Here is a 17,574-nt window from a genome sequence, read left to right on the forward strand (position 1 = left end):
CTGAACAGCTTCCAAAGAAGGACAGTTAGTTGAGGGCTACAAGTCAAAATCTCCCGTGCCGACACATTTTTATAGATTCACTGGAAATGCCATCCGTCATCCCCCCATCATAAGCAGGGACTTTCTGAATGTCATTGCCGTGCCTTTGAAGTGACCCACCTCTCTGCCATCCATCACAGCCGACTCCAGTTAACATGCTTTCAAAGATTGAAGAGTCCCAACTTAAACAGGCCACTAGATCATGGCAGGCTATCAAAAAGAATGGCATCTTGTTAGTGGAAGAAGAAGCTCAGAGCTGCTTTTGCTTTAGTTTTAGAGAAAACAAAGAGAATCTTGTTGTCGCCTTTACATTCATTGGCATGCAGAATCTATTGCTGTCAGCTTTATGGCTCCATGTGTCTTGATATCTATTTATCTTTTGATGGTTTCTGACAGGACTTTAAAGTGGTGTTGATTGCACTAATGATAATGTGTTACAGCGATATGGCTCGTGTTTGATGCAGAGCCGCACTTCCAGCCGGAAGACAAGGAGAAGCTACAGGCTGATGTGGTGTTGTGCTGTAGTAAGTGATTGATGACTCTCTCTGTTGTAGTGCTTTGATTAAGACTCCAGTGATTTATCACCACTGCTCACAATGTAATTAGACTCTCTCTATATATACACTCAACAAAACAGCGCTGTCTTGCTATATGGTGCCAGTGAGTGAGGGAATGTTTTTGTGCGTGCACAAGTTATCTTCATAAAGCCAATGTCATTATATTGAATTGATGTTCCCTGAAATGGGTCCAAAGTCTGAACAGATTCCATGTAAAAATACGTGCCCCCCCCCCCCCCCCCCCCCCCCCCTTTCAAGAAGGAAATGCAACCAGAAAGTATTTGCACATCATTTTCAAATTATTTATTGCTTTATGTGCATTCACTTTACTGTGGTCAAGAAGCTAGAAATAGATATTTTCTGTGAAAATACATCCTGTGCTGATAGTTGGTTTTAATGGGTTACAGCATGTCTGGATTTATTTAAGAAATACCATGAGGGATGTTTCTAATGGATAATAAAGTTGATGTTTTAAATTATATCATGACAGCTGTAACTATAAACACCTTGCAAAGTCATGAGTTTTTCTCTGAAAGTAAAACAAACATGCAGGTTGCAGCATCACTAAAGTGTTTAACAACAGCACTTTGAGGACTGTGCCATCACCGCCTGTTTGCACTTTGTTCTTCCTGTTGCTGGCGGTTAGGGCGTACAGACGATTTGTGCTTGGCACTTCCTGCCTACAGGGTGCGGACATGCGCTGACCTTGGAGCATGTAGTTTGTTTCCGCCCTGTTTGCTCCCACAGAGTTATCTATGTAACTGAGGTAAAGTTAAGGTATTTGAGTAATACATGTACAGTTACCTGAAGTGAGTTGGACCACTATGCTAAAAGACATCTAACTAATGTCATTAAATGCACCACAGCACTCAGTATATGTCATATATCCTTTATTATCAGTTCAACTCCCTTACCTGGTTAAAATTCACCTTAATGCAAGTTCGTTGTAGCGACTGGAGTTTCATTACAGCTCATGTCCAGGATGGTAATATCTGTTGTTAAGTCAAAATGTGTTTAGACATGGTGATGTCTGAAAAGCAGGTTTATCCCAGAATAACACAATGGCACAGTAAGCAAGAAGGAAATGTTAGAAATGTTAATGATGATTGTTTACTATTTGAATGTCTGACATAAAAAATAATATAAAAAATAAACAGTGTCCAAAATGCATTGAACACTCCTGCACTGATCCTCAGATCTTTTAGGTTAGAAAGCTTTCATTCTGAACCCAATTCAAACTGCACTCTGGTGATGACAAAAAAATACATCATTCCTTGTTAATAATTTCTGACTACTTTTCCCATTTGTTGAAAAATACAATGCTGCCCCAAACTTTCTTTTTCAACAAAAGGCTGTTTTTTGTCTTAACGTACCTTTGTGCACATTCCCAGTTTGACAGCGAGTATATTTAACTTTTTTGGCTGTTTTTTTCTCATTGTTTTAAATTATTAGTAAATTTTATATTATAACAGAAAATACTGTAGTCTTATAATAAAAGTTTTAAAATATTACACAATTACTATGTTTTCCTTACTCTGGTCTCTACACAGATGCAGCATCAATTCCAATCCACCTGCAGGTTCACATCCTAAGTTTTCCTAAGTTTTCCTATGTGATGTCCACTTTCCACATCTTGTTAGTCTTCATTAGCCACAAGGGATAAAGAGGACTAGCGTATATAAAGGATGTAAGAAGGGACAAACCAACTAACTTGGTCTCAGATTCATCTTTTTTTCTCAGCCGATACACTTCCTTCTTCCGTCCCACTCCTGTTTCATGACTTTTCTACTTTGCTGTTACCTGTGAATGGTTAGATTTGGGCATTAAAGGACATGATCTGGGTTTGAATTAATTACATGGTACAAAATGCATGGATGTATGAATCACACACTTCTTTTATATTCATGATGACTTATAATTCCCACTGGGTTGTGAAATAGCAAGCCATTTTTAAAGCATACAAACATACAAATTGCAAGTTTTCTGGTGAGATTGAGGCGCCACTCGACATCCACATCACAGCTTGACATAGCAGCAGTTGGATTCTCTTCGCCGCTTAGTTTTTCTGTGTGAATTAATGTCTGGGTTAAGGAAAAGACCCTTTCATTTGAACTAAGTGTGCGAGACTGGGGCAACATCTACGACATGCACAGCAAAGATCCTAAAGTCCAGATAAATGAATGTGGAGTCATTGATCCAGCTCATAAAAAAACGTGTACATAGACTGATGGAGGAACAAGTGCTGAATTTCATTGGTACTGGAAAAAATACTTGTGTTCATATTGCTCAGGCCATTGTTACAAGAAATATAAGCTGTTGTATTTATATAATCTGTGACATGTATGTCGCATCTCTGTTTCTTACAAGTACAGCAGGGGCATTACTTAAGGGACTACCTTAAGACATTAGACTGGAAACAACTCTTTGCTAATTCAACAACATTTATTCCTGCTTGTGCTTCATATTTCCTGTCCTCTTCACCATGCTTCCTGTTCTGCCATCTTTACTGTTCCTTCATCACTATTGTCCTATTGCTGACAAAAGATCCAATACAGCCAGCCTTTCTGCAGTTAGCAAGGAATTTCCTCACACAGAAGGACAAAAGGTACTGCAATGTTCAGATTTTTCATCCAAGAATGAATAATTCCTGTCCTATCTTTTCTTTATCCAGGATTATTAATATGAGTACAAAGCAGAAATACTCTTGGCAAGCCGTACTTTGTCCATCTAGATGTGTTTATAACAGGTTTCACTCTGATCTGTCCCTTTGTTCTTATGCCATACCATATCAAAGTCAACTGAAATCTACTTGAGGAATTACTACTGAACTTTTTCATTTTCAACCTCCAAACAAATCAAGCAAATCAAAATATTTAATCAAAGCCACATGGGTAAAGGCAGTGCATGCCATACATACCTTCCAAACAGCTGATTTATTATGAGACAGCCATGATTTGTGAGGTCTGTTCCCACCCAAGGTTTAACAATTAACAGTTCCTTAGCCCTTCATTTTATGTTGGCCTTTTTCCTCTGCAGAGCCCTGGCCAGGGTGGAGCTTTAGGAAGTGGGGTATATCCTTCCTCTCCATGGAGAACATTACTGCTGGAGGCTTGGATGGCTGTTGTAGACACTATCAGCCACTTACAGCTTCTCTGTCACTGCACTGAGGTACTTTTAGATAATATTTATCTCAACTGACACCAGTGTGTTTGTTTTAACATGATGATCAAATCCTCAATCCACAGTGCTGGCCGGTGGTGTTTTGTGTGAGAGTTTATCATTTCACTATTTGCCTCCACCATGTTTTTGACAGCATTGGTTTGTTTGTCTGTCTGTCAGCAACATAACTCAAAAAGTGATGGAGAGATTTTGATCAGATTCTCAGGAAATGGAATAAGAAACAAGTGATTTGATTTTGGGGGTGATCCGGATCACCGCCTGGACAAATGATTCTTTACAGGCACAGCGAGGCGCAAACATCCGGGAATATCAGTGAACTTTGTCACATCCGGGTCTTTCGCCAGTGAAAACCAAAGATTGTTAAACGTAACATCACTGGATTTTCAGCGTCGATCATCAAAGATTTTTTTAAATTTTCCTTGAGTTTCCTTTAAATGTGCTGAAAAGTTGTGCTGTGGCTGATTGCCATTAACATACTGCAGCTGTTCCACAGACAACAAAACATCGTTCTTCCAGCTACCGAAAATAGTTATTAATTGTTTTATGTTAAATTCTAAAACATTTTATTGTTTCCTTTACTTTACCTCCGAAAGTTAGAGAAAAAGTTAAACCCATATTGTTTTTATTAGTTAGCTCTGCATGTCACCCTGCTTCATATTTGTTGCCATCCACACCATGTGTGTAAGAAACATTTCCAATGTTCATGCAGTTCTCTTAGTGAGTTAGGTTGATGGAGAAGTTTAAAAGTTGTATATCAGTCATTAATCAGATGCTGAGAGCCATATTTATCATTCAACAAGCTTCATTTTACATATTTTAATATTTGTTTGCAGTTGAGACTGCTGTTCTTCGGTTATGTGGCCATCATAATCATGCAGCCCAAATCATGTTTATAGCCAAATAAAACAAGTTTATTGTCATATATTACTGTTAATGTGCTTCACTAAATGTAATCTAAGAACTCATGTGAAACAGAACAAATCGTATAATCTTTCTAATCGTAGTGTTCGTTTTAATGTTGTATCAAGTACATCATGGCAGTTATTTCACCTGCACTAAGAACAAATATTAAAGCTCATATTTTGAGTTTCAGTTCCTGTATCCTCTGTGTATTCAGCAGCTCTGTTATATTAGTATTCATGACCAGAAGCATCTGCTAATGTGTGTGAGTTCATCACACTTTGTTGGGGCTTAATTGAGTGTGTATGGCTGTAATGAAGTGTGCCAATGAGCAGTTTAGTGTGAGTATAGGGTATGTGGGCTTGTGTGGGTCTTGTAAATTAAGATTTCTTCTCAGTATATAATCTGATTGTTTTAGCTGTTAAGAGAGTTTTTGTCTTGCTAAACTTCACAAGCATTAAAAGGTAAAAAGTCATCGTTCCAACATGGCTCATCTCTCCTGAAATGCAGCTGCTGATGGTTCTGTTAATTTTAATTTCATATTTACTTTAAGTGTGTTTTAGTCTTCTTTTAGTGTATTTAGTAGGTTTTAGATTTCTTTTATACATTTTAGATATATCAGTATTTTTTTTCTCAACACGGTTAATGTGTTTTGGAGTGCAGATTTTCTGGCTTTGTGTAATATATTTGGAATCTGTGGAATATGCTTGTTAGACAGTAATGAACACTGTTGGGGTAGTAACTCTAAAAAGTAATTAGTTACTAGTTATTCGTTACTTCTGTAATTTATAATGAAATTATTTTACCCGTTACTGCATTTGAAAAATAACGTCACTACTTACTACTTTACCATTTCTTAATTCACCGTGTAGACATGGACAAACATCATAGCTGAATCCTCACCGCTTGTCTGCAGAGTGTTTGCTGTATATTGTAAACAAAATGGTTTTGAAACCACAAGAACAACATCCCTGTCTGTGGGAAGAATCCACTTAGATAAGATCCAATTTTATCTAGTATTTTTCTAAACCTGGGCGATGCAATAGTCGACAGGGGGAGCATGTCTCCTACAAACAACCCTGCAACTAGCTTGTTAATTTCTGTCTGTGTTACCGGCTGCTACGCTCCAGGAAATGTTGAAAAAAGCTTAGCTTGTTTAGGCAGGTCGGCTGAGGAACTCCCTCCACTGACCGGCGAGCAGAATCTTTCTCCTCAAGTTTGGACACAAACTGAGCTGAAGTGAAAATAATGTGAATATCACCACTGACCAAAAGCCCCTAGCTGTGTCCGAATGTCCACCCTACTCCCTAACCCCTCGTTCACTACATAGGCCTGCTCTATAGCACACTACATAGTGACTCATTCTCTTGGCGATTCGGACACGAAGCTGCCTATTTTTTCCTCGCCGCAAACCACGTGACTACAGCCGTCACCACGGCAACCACAACCTGCGTCAAGATGTCATTCCAAATCCAATCCAAAGTTGTGTGTAAATATTTTTATTTTTATTCCTTATATTGTATTTTATTCTTTGTTTGTTTGCTTATAGGCAATTTCGCGCAGCTCAATTTTTTCACCCCCTTGCGCCATGTTGAGCTTCTGCCCGCAATGCATTGTGGTCTATATTGACCCTCTAGTGACCATTGATGCTCGCTACTTTTCAAGATGCATTGTGGGTAATTTTGAGTGCCCTACTTTTTTCTCTCTGGACATTCGGACACTCCTACAAAATGGAGTGGCCCCTATATAGGGCACTATGTAGGGAGTAGGGTGCACATTTGGACACCGCCCCTGTCTTCGTCTCCACCTCCATTTTTCATTTTCCTTGGTTGGTGCACAATCAGGTACGTCATGCAAATCGATCTCTATGGCAACGTGTCCAGGCAAGCACATACACAGCAGCAGCATGCGTGCACCACTAAAACAGATCAGAACTTTACACATAGGCAAACACGGCTCAAGTAACGCTAAATACTGTAGTCCGGTAAAGTAATCCGTTACTAATATTTTAAGTGTGATGCATTACTTTACTTTGTTACCCAAAAAAGTAATGTCTAACACATTACCCAACACTGGTAATGAATACAGTAATCATATGATTGGAGTACTGATACGTAGTTCTGATGGCTGTCCTTTGATTGGGTAGATTGTTGGAGGACCGCTTCTTTGATTTGAATCATAATTCGTTTGTGCATTCACAATTCCCCAAACGAAGAGGACTTTTGGAGAAAATGGACTTGGATTTGAATCAGAAAGGCTGGTGTGAATGGGCCCCTAAAAACATGATCTGTGGAAATCAGAGTTTCTGTTATAGTTCTGACAGTTGAAGGATGCTGCATGATCCTTAAATGGTCAGGTTTCTGCTAATTTAAGTGACATTTTTAATCTCTCTAAATTTGAATGTAGTGAGTCCTTCAGTAAGGTACTTAAGAAAGGTGCAGACACCTTCCTGTTCTTGTGCTAACAGGACATTTAAAAGGATGGGAGCAGAGGGTCACAGCAAACCAGGCGATGTGGGGGATGCAGTGTTCATCCCCCACATCGCCTGGGCTGGGCCACAGAGCAATAATCTCAGAGGTCAGGGAACCATCGAGGAAACAATGCACATTGTTCTTGTACTACATCCTCATGTTCCACCAGGTGTTTTTTGTTTGTTTGTGTTTTTCCAGGCTTTATTTGCCCATTGCCATTTTTATTCTAAGGCTGCATACAAGGATGTGTATTTAAAACACAATAAAATCTGTTTTAACCATGATATATATATATATATATATATGTGTATATATATATACATATTAATGTTTTCAACAGGGCCGAAATATTTTCAAAATATGTCTGCTAGTATGTTTTAAATCCAGCAATATGTCAGTGTTTTTGACAAAGATCTTATTACTATCAACTTGACATGTACGCTGTGATTAGATTAGATTAGATTAGACTTTATTATCTCACAGTGGAGAAATTCACTTGTTACAGCAGCTCTTGTTATAGAATAAAGTACAGAGAGGCAAAATAAGGTGAACATGCATCACAGCAAGAAAGTGCAATAGAAATTATTTACAAGTCTAAGAAAAGCAAAAATATGTACCGTTATAATATAAAGATATATATATATATATATACATACATATATATACATACATACACACATACATACATACACACATACATTATATATATATATATATATATATACATATATATATATATACATACACACACACACACTACATCCATACATAAAATAAAATAATGATCAGTTATGTAATATTTGTACTTAGCTAAAATGTCCTCAAGATGCTTTTTTTTTTTCTTTTTTTTTTTACTGTACTTGAATACTAAAACTGGAGTAAAATGTCATACATTTTCAGATCAACTCTGAGTTGTTATGCTTAAAAATAATGTATCTAACATCAGTATAGATCAGTGGTTTTCAACCTGGGGGTCGCAAGATAATTAAAAATATATATATATCCTGCATTTATCAAATAAATTTGGGACTTTTTCTTTGTTTAACCAGGGCTGTCAAAATTAAACCATTAATGAAGAGGTAAATCTTTTATTAAACATTAAGCTTTTTAACACATTAGCTCATAAACAATAAAGTTTGTACATATGCCAAATTAAAAATTGAGTGTGACATTATCTCTGTGAGAGAAGCATGATGTGGGGCATGTAGGTGCCTTGTCACAGTGGTGAACCACCAAAAACCATTATCCTCCTTATTTATGAAGATTCTGACCGTTTCCAGCCTTACATTTAGGACCAGAAATCAAGCAGAAACTAACTCTGCTTTCATGCAACACCCCCAGCTGAACCTCATTCCTAAGGTAACCCAGCACATAAGGTTGCCTTATTTCTAAAATGTGCTTCTTTGTCATGATCTGTGTGTTTTTGTTCTTCTCCTATTGCTGTTCTTGTTTTATTTTGTAGAGTAACTTGATTGTCTCCTGTTGGCATGATAGATAGATAAAGATAGATCTTTGTCATTGTACAATACAACAGAATTTTAAAAAATGTCAACTTTAAGGTGCCTTAATGATGCTGTCATTCAAATTAAATACAATAAAACCCAATAAAACACATTATCATTAGCTGTCAGTTATGACATACACATACACACATCTACATACATACACACATATGCACATACCCATATACATACATAAACATACATATACATACATACACATGCATACACCCCTTTAAATAGTAACAAATATAATTGCAATATGTACAGTATGTGTATTATGTCTTAGCAGCATTTAGAACATTTATTGCAGTAGGATATAAGCTGTTTTAAGCCTGTTTGTCCTTGTTTTAAAGCTTTGGAATCATCTGCCTGATGGCAGCAGTCAGAACGATTGTGTCCAGGGTGGGATGCTCTGAGCCTTTCTGAGGCAGAGGGTACTGTGGAGTTCCTCCAGTGTGGGGAGAGGGCAGCCAATGATTTTTGGACAGTGTTGACAACCCTTTGAAGGTCCTTGTTCTGGGAAGTCGGGCAGCTGCTGTACCATACACACATGCAATATGTTAAAATGGTCCATGACTGTCTTGCCTCACTAGCCATGTTACACAGGAAATGAAAAAGTCAAGTCCTGGGGACAACCCACAACCCAGCACAGACCAAAACACTGCTGTGGACCTAGCTTCACCAGGGCTTTTGACCTTCTGAGTCCCCTTTTTGAACCAATTATCTCAATGTCTTTGCTTTAGACCATTTAGAAGCCCAGAACACCAAAGAAGAAACAGCATCTTTTATAGCTCTGTATTGTTTTGTGGTTTTCTTTCAGAATATCTCTTGAGCCTTCACTTCAATACATTTTGTTAGCCCATTGGTACCAGGTACCAGGCAAATTTTAGGTTTAAATTAAAAGATTTTAAGGGCTTAATAAATCCTGATAATTACCAGTAATACACAGCAGTTTACTTGGTGGGATACAGCTTGTATTTCTCCATCCGTATGGATCAATGTGACTTAGAGGAAATGTGATATTTGAAACAATCATTCTGTTTAACAGGCACAGGCACTTATGATGGTGTGTAAAAGCAACTGTTACATGTAGAAATGAAAATGAACATTTTATTAATTTTTTTGCTCAGATTTATACTGAGTGCCATCATATCTGCAGAAATAACTAACTTAATATGTGGAATATTACTCATTGTGACATTTCATACATTAATTTTAGAATTACAAATGCATCCTGAATTATAAATTTAGTCTATGATTACCCTTTTGAATGTATCACCAGTGACAGTATGTTGTAGTAATATACTTGTTAACAATCTTACCTTACAAAAGTAATATAGTGTACAACTTTAGCATATGCCCAATAGATCATTTTCATGACAGTGACTATTTCATTTTGACTTGAAATAGTAAGAAAGTACAGTATATACGTGATATACATGTATATAGTAGTTGAAAATGTACACAAACTCCTCTATGTGGACTGCAGTCCTCGTTAATAAACTAATGTTTGTCCTACTAATTTAAGTTAAAAAAAGTCATCTGTAAAAAGGCTCATTTAACTAACCTGACTTTTTTGTCTTTTACTCTCTCGTACTTTGCTGTCACTATGCAGTAAGAGAAAGAGAAAGAGGGGGCATCATTTTCCACCCTAAATAACTCTCAGGTATCACACACAGTGAGCTCTGATTACAACAAATAAACAAAGGGGGGCTCTAGCAGCAGACCATACACTGTATTTTCACTGCAACAGCAAAGTTTATATCAAGTAAATAATAATTCCTGTATGTGCTTGATGACACACACTGGACCCACTCATGATTTAAGCAACTTGTCAGCTGGTGCTGAGCTCAGTTTTCCCCAACCCTCCATAATAGTATGTATGATAGCAAAACTAAAATAAGATCTTCATTAAAAACACTTTGGACGCTAACGTTTGTTTTAATACCTGGTTGAACAACCTTTATTAGCTCCTGTGGGCAACTCATTAAAGTGATGTTGCAAGCTGATGCAGTTCTAAAAGTATCTTATAATGAAACTTAAAAGCACCCACACATTCATAACTTTGCCGCTGCATGTTGGACATGTATTTCTTCACACAGGACAGCTGAAGCTTCAACATACCAAGAAAAGGATCAAGTTCTCAGACTAACTGCTTCTTGGTATGTCACTGCCTCCCAGCATCACCTTGAGTGATTGAAGTTTTGACAATCGCCTGCTTGAACCACTAACCCACACAAATGCCCAGGAAATTAAATGCTCTGCCGAGGTAATAAAAAGAGTAAATCCTGGTTGTGTTTTCTGAAGCTGCTCAGGCTGCCATGGGGGGAGACATTACTATGTTAAGCTCAGGCAGAGGCGCTCACACCCAGGCGCTTCCTCATTGCAGCTCATCATGTGAGGATTTACTGCTTTTCTAAAAACAGCTCGTCTGATCTTCGTGTGTGTGTGTGTGTGTGTGTGTGTGTGTGTGTGTGTGTGTGTGTGTGTGTGTGTGTGTGTGTGTGTGTGTGTGTGCGAGGCATGTGTCAGGGACTTCGTGGAAAAAAATCAAATGTTCTTACATAATCTTTAAGAGAAGGTATTTCGTACAATTTGTTATTGTAGAGATTTAGGAACTTCAGCTGCATGCTCCCATCATTCAAATCAAATTCAATACAAATTTTATTAATAAAGCACTTTTTATACAAGAGCAGCACAAAGTGCTTTACACAATGAAAACAAGTGTTTGCATATTAAAAATAATTTTAAAAAACTATTTCATTTAATTGAATTTAAAGTTTTCATCTTAAAAAAATACCTGATGCATCTCTCTCACACACACACACACACACACACACACACACACACACACACACACACACACACACACACACACACACACACACACACACACACACACACTCACCCATCTCTTAACTGAATATTGAAAGAAAAATAAACATCTGGCTTGATGCTGCTGTGAGGAAAAAATATCTTGGTGCTCTGTCCACACCAGGAGCCCCCCCACCTGCATGACTACAGAGGCCACCAACTGCTCAGATCAGGGCAGGCTGGGGTCCACACCACAGCTGTAGGACTGCAGAGCAGGACCCCCCCAGCCACCTATAGACAAGAGCGATCCCCACCGTAACAACCCTGCAAACTGAGCAGACATAGCACCCAGCATGGAGGATCCCCACTGGAGTTAAATAAGATGTAAAAAAAAAAACAAAGATCAAATAAACCTAAAAACTATAAGAACAAATAAGAGTGACAAGTATGAAAATATAAATAAAGAATGTTATAAAAAAAAAGAACTTTGGTATTAAAAGAAATGTTAGGAAAAACTACTTAAATAGATAATTTTTACAATAAATACATTAATACATTATAGCTGACTATTTATCACGATTGTGAGCATTTGAACTTTTAGCATTTGTTGGTGTGAACTTGCTCGTGTAAACATACCACATACTGAACATCCTGCTGTTAAACTGCAGCCAAACTGAAGAGACAGAAGTGGAGCTACTGTACTGTGGAGTCAAATGTCAGATGAATCTGAAGTAATAATGATATAAAGCTGTTTTCTGAGTTTACTGCCAAAATGAATTATTACAATATAATTCCTGGTGCTTAAATTTGATGGGTTTAAGTGGTGGAAGGAGTTTCCAACCAAGTTATGAAGTTTCATGTTCCCGCATGTAATGATGCATAAAAGTAACAAAGAGACTTTTACCACGTTCCAGGAAAACCACCTCATTCACCGTCCCATAACACACTGGTCCATTTGTCCAGTCGCTCAGGAAGAACTGGCCAGAAACAGGATAAAATTATTCATTTTGGATAAATTTTCCCTCCTGATAACAGCTCCACATGCAAGCGATTAATAATGAAGCAGAAAATTGGATTATACTGAGTCATTAAGTTTATATGTCTCTGGTGAAGGAGATAATGGTTCTACTAGTGATCATAAACGTTGGCACAAAACCACCAGCTTGACTTATAACATGCTTTCCAAGTTCTCCACCACTGTGTTTTTATTCTAGTTTATGAGTAATTGAGAGCTTTCTTTTATACATAGAAAGTAGTAAACAGCAAAATATAAAGTCTGAACAAATAAATTGTGCTACTTTACAGTTTTTAAATTAGGTCATCTCTGGCCACAGCAAGAGACGACTGGTTATGATTAGCATCATGCTAAACTGGAAATATTGTTCAGTTAATATCCTTTTTCTTTTCTAACAAATGAAGAAATATATTCAGAAGTGCTCATCACATCTTTAAAAGGCACCAGTAAAAAACAACAATGAAAAGGCTCTCCATTCAAGTTCTTCTCTGAAAAATAATATGTTCATCACTATTTGCATCCAGTGTACATGTGACAATATTTGTTAATGTACAGTAAACTGGTCTTTATGTACAAAGATTTTTCAACAACACATCATGGAATTCCTTCAATCTGTAATGTTTCAGCTTTTGTTTATAGACGTAGTACAGTAGCGCAGGTATGGAATGGAATTACATTTTACAGAGAAAACACAGCATAGCTTCATAAAATTAACACTTTGGCTGCAGGAGATTAATCACATCCAAGATCTTAGTGGCTGGATAGCTCAGTTGGTAGGGCATCTGTCCCCCATGTGGGAGACCAGATTTTAAATCCCATAACCTTCCAGTTGGGTCCTTAGACAAGACCCTTAATGCTACAGGTTAACACTGTAAGTATCTCTGCATAAAAGTGTCTGCTAAATGCCTGTAATGTAATCTTAAATATCATATACAGTAGGTCGCTTTTTATTCTATTAAATAAGTCTTATGTGAATGTTTCCAGACTTTTATATTATAAATGGAGCAAAGGTCTTTATCAAATAACAGGGTCTTAAGGGCTGGAGGGGAGGAAGGAAAGAAGATTCAAGTGTGAAATAATAAAAATGCTTCTTTGTTTCTTTGTTTTTTACTTCATTCTTTTCAACTATCTCATTTTTTCTTTTAGTTTAATTTGATGTATCACTTGTTCTTTGGGTTTAACCGTCACGACTAAAGGATTGCATTTAAACAGCACAGTTTCCTGGTTACGTTTATGCATTAAAATTACAGGACTAGCTTTTGTTCCCATAACGGCCAGAAGTTGTATGTTTTTTTAAATGTTAATGTACTGTAAAACATAACCGGTAGTGGTGTTTTCTTAGGACAGAATCCCAGACATAAACACTAGAAAACGTTTTGTTAAAAGGAGACAGGGTCATGATCCACATACACCTATTTGTGAGTTTCACTTTCGTTTTGACGTTACCAAACACCTCTGAGGTTTCATGTCAGAATCATGCATTAATGCCAGTTCTCATGACGGTACATGTTCACAGGACAGTGTTTTGTCATGGTGACTCACACAAGCACAGGTGGCTGAAGTTCAAGGTGTAGAGCGGTCATCTGGCAACTGAAGGTGTGTCTCCTGCTTCCTTGTCCACATGTTGATGTCTTCTTGGGCAAGAAGACAACATATATATACACATTAATATAATAATATTAATATTAATAATATATTTGGGTCATCCAATACTTGCACTGGCCCTCAAGGACTGGAGTTGGTGTTCCCTGCTGTACAGTTTACAACAACATTAACTGATGGAAAGATTAAAGACACATTAAAGAAACACTCAACTTGTATAATATGTGGAAGCTTTATAATGTCAATATTTTTTTTTCATTTCACTGTCAACGAGCTTGATCTGTGATGGGTGCAATCACAGCCGTCAAGATGGGGGTTTAGTATTTTATCAGGACCAATGTAAATAACACAAATCATGATCAAAGCCAGTTTCAGCACACAGCTGTTCCCACACACATTACAACTACCCATCTTATTTTCTGCCCTCCAAATTTATCCAATTTATTAGCTTTGATGAGGTCATTTTGAGGACAGCAAATGTTCAACTGATTCAACCCTCACTGTCATACAATATGAACACATTGCACATGCCTTCGCTGTATATAAATGGCTTTAAATCAAATTAAAACTCCTCTCTGAAGGCCATACTTTTGTGTGTAATAATACAATGTATATAGGTTTTTTTTTTTTAAATTGACCCTTAAGCCACTGTTTGATAAAAGCCACATATTTATCTTAGTTATAGACATCCCATGGTAGAACTAATGTGTTACAGAGAAAGCAATAAAAACATGACTGGGGGGAGGAAAAGAAAGCATCTTTTGGTGGTTTTAAAGTCATTAAACTGAAAATAGTAACATAAACGCAGATACCCCGTGAAATTTTAAGTGTTTGTACCCAACATGGAGTCCTGTAGGCCAATTCTGCCCATGAGACCAGCTTCAGCTACATCAACATAATAAAGGTTTTGTCCCCCTCATTCAAAGCCTGAAGCAACATAGGCTACTACTACAGCTTTATTGCAAGGCCACAGATAAGCTGCATCTTCTCTAATCATTTCCTGCCCAAAGCCTTTCTGTGTGAGGAAGAAGAGATGGAAGACACAAGAAAGAAAACTGCACCAGTTAAAAGAAGAGGTGTAAAAGAGAAAGGTGTTAATAGGAGGGGAACATAAATCAAAGCTGTATATACTTAAAGAGAGGAAAGGGAAGGTGTCATGGGAAGGAGGGGCACCATCTGTGTCTGAGGACAAAGAAAGTAGTGAACACTTGCATTTAAGCCCACGCTCCACTGATCACACCTGCACATCACCAAGTGTATGTGCTGAGGTGGGATATTTCTGGGAAATGTTGGTGGCTCATAGGAAGTGTTGCCAGCTGCTTCTCCTCTGAACGGTGGAGGATCCAGTTATGAGACTGTCAAGCAGATTCAGCATCGTTCTAATCGGCTTCACACTACACATCTCACACCAATTCTGAGAGGCCCAGAAGTTATTGTATATATATATTCAAATGATAAAATTCTATGAATTTTAATGAATTACTCTCTCTTGCGCCTCCAACTTCCAACTTGGATGTTTTCAGCCATATTTTCTGTGTCACAAGTAGATAGATGTGCATTAAATCATTGTGCTTTACAAAATGTGTGAGGCCGATATTGTGTTTTTAGTTCTGCAAATGGGCTGGCATTTTGTGGAAAGTTGGAAAGGTTGCTAACTGCAGAATGATTTTTATCTTGGTGGATAAACAATAAAAAAAAACTGTAACAGTGTGGTGACATTGTAATCTTGAATACTTTTGCCCTCATATAATCATATCAGAAAAATTGGTACTGTACTGTACTGTATATATATATATATATATATATATATATATATATATATATATATATATATATTCAATCACTTCCTCGCCACTCTGCCTTTTATGTTTGGGTTTTTTAATTGTGTTGTTTATGTTTGATTTTCCTGAACTGTTAATGTTTTCTTATTTGTTTTGTACAGCGTCCTTGGGTGCCCTGAAATGCGGTTTAAAAAATGTATTATTATTATTATTATTATTATTATTATTATATAACTTACTATAACTTACTATAACTGGTATACCCGTAACATCACAGACATGAGGAAGATGTAATAAAAAACATATTTACTGCTGAACCAAGAGCAAGATATTTGCTCTCATTCATCCTAGTTGCCTGTTTCACCATATCTCTCTCTTTCTTTTCTCCCTTTAATGCCTTCAGTGAACCCTGCTCTCTGTTATGGGAGGGGGGGGGGGGTTCTTTTTCTTCTTCTTTATAATTTTGACAGTTGGCAAAAAAACTAATTAGTGTATTACTGCCACCAAGTGGTCTGGAGTGTGGACCACAATATTTCCAAAAGCCCAAGTTGTCAAAACGGTAGTTTGTCTTCTACATTTTCCCAATCCCACGCACCCCCTGTCATGTCGCCACGCCACCCCACGGGGACCCACCTGCTTTAAGTTAAATAAGGCAATTATCAACACAGTGTAATAGAAATTGTTGGATTTTTGGGGGGATTTTTTATCTGCAATATGCTAAGTTTTATTTGTAAATAGAAAAGACTGATAAATGTCTTTCTTGTCTGAAAATGATCCACTTCAAGGCTGTGAGAGACTGAATTTCAAAGATTAGTGTGTAACGTTTTGCGTAATCTAATGCAGTATTCATAACTATATTTTCTTTGGTGTAGAATTACTAGGAACTGTTCTTAAATGAGTGGTTTATACCTAAAAGAACAGTGGGTCACCCATCTAATCCCTTTGACATTTTAGTCTGCCATTTTGTCACAATACCCAAGGAGGGGAAAATTAAACACTGGCTCCACAATGGGCCTTGCATGTTTTTGTGTTTTAGTGGCCTTTGTTGTTTAAGTTTAGGTAGTGAGTAGTCAGTTGGATGAAATATACAATTTTAGCTTCTATGTCTCACACACTCAGCCTCTAAACTGAACAGTTAACAAACATACAGTTAGCATCTCATCAGCTTTACCACAATGAGCATGCTAGCTTGCTGCATTAGTGCAGCCTCATAGCTTCATAGAGCTGCAGGCATGGCTGAAAACCAGTTTTAATTACAGCTTTTCACAGTCAGACCTCTCTATGTCCACCTTACATAATTTAATGTGTTATTATTTACATCCATATCACGCCAGAGGAAAATATTTTGCTGTGTGCATTTTGTCATCTCTAAGGGAGCCCTTAGGGTCTGTTATTCTTGAAATACAATTATTATTCTGGCTAATTACATTCGCCAACAAAGTGTAGAGTAAATGTTTACTTGATATATTGCAGCCTGCCAGTTTTTATGACCTCCAGACCATGCATCACAGTGATTGAATACCTTTAAAGGTATCAACAATTTTCACCAATCACTTGTCTGCCAAGACTGAAAGTCAATGACATTATGTCTACTTATGCGCTTTGATTAATTGTTAGGACTTGCCTTTTCAGTGCCATCTCTGTTGCTTACTGGAGTAGCTGGCGGTCATTACCATAATCATGTTAGAGTTTGACTCTGCCCTTGGAGTGACT

This window comes from Melanotaenia boesemani, chromosome 3, assembly GCF_017639745.1.
Source record: "Melanotaenia boesemani isolate fMelBoe1 chromosome 3, fMelBoe1.pri, whole genome shotgun sequence".
NCBI classification, from domain to species: domain Eukaryota; kingdom Metazoa; phylum Chordata; class Actinopteri; order Atheriniformes; family Melanotaeniidae; genus Melanotaenia; species Melanotaenia boesemani.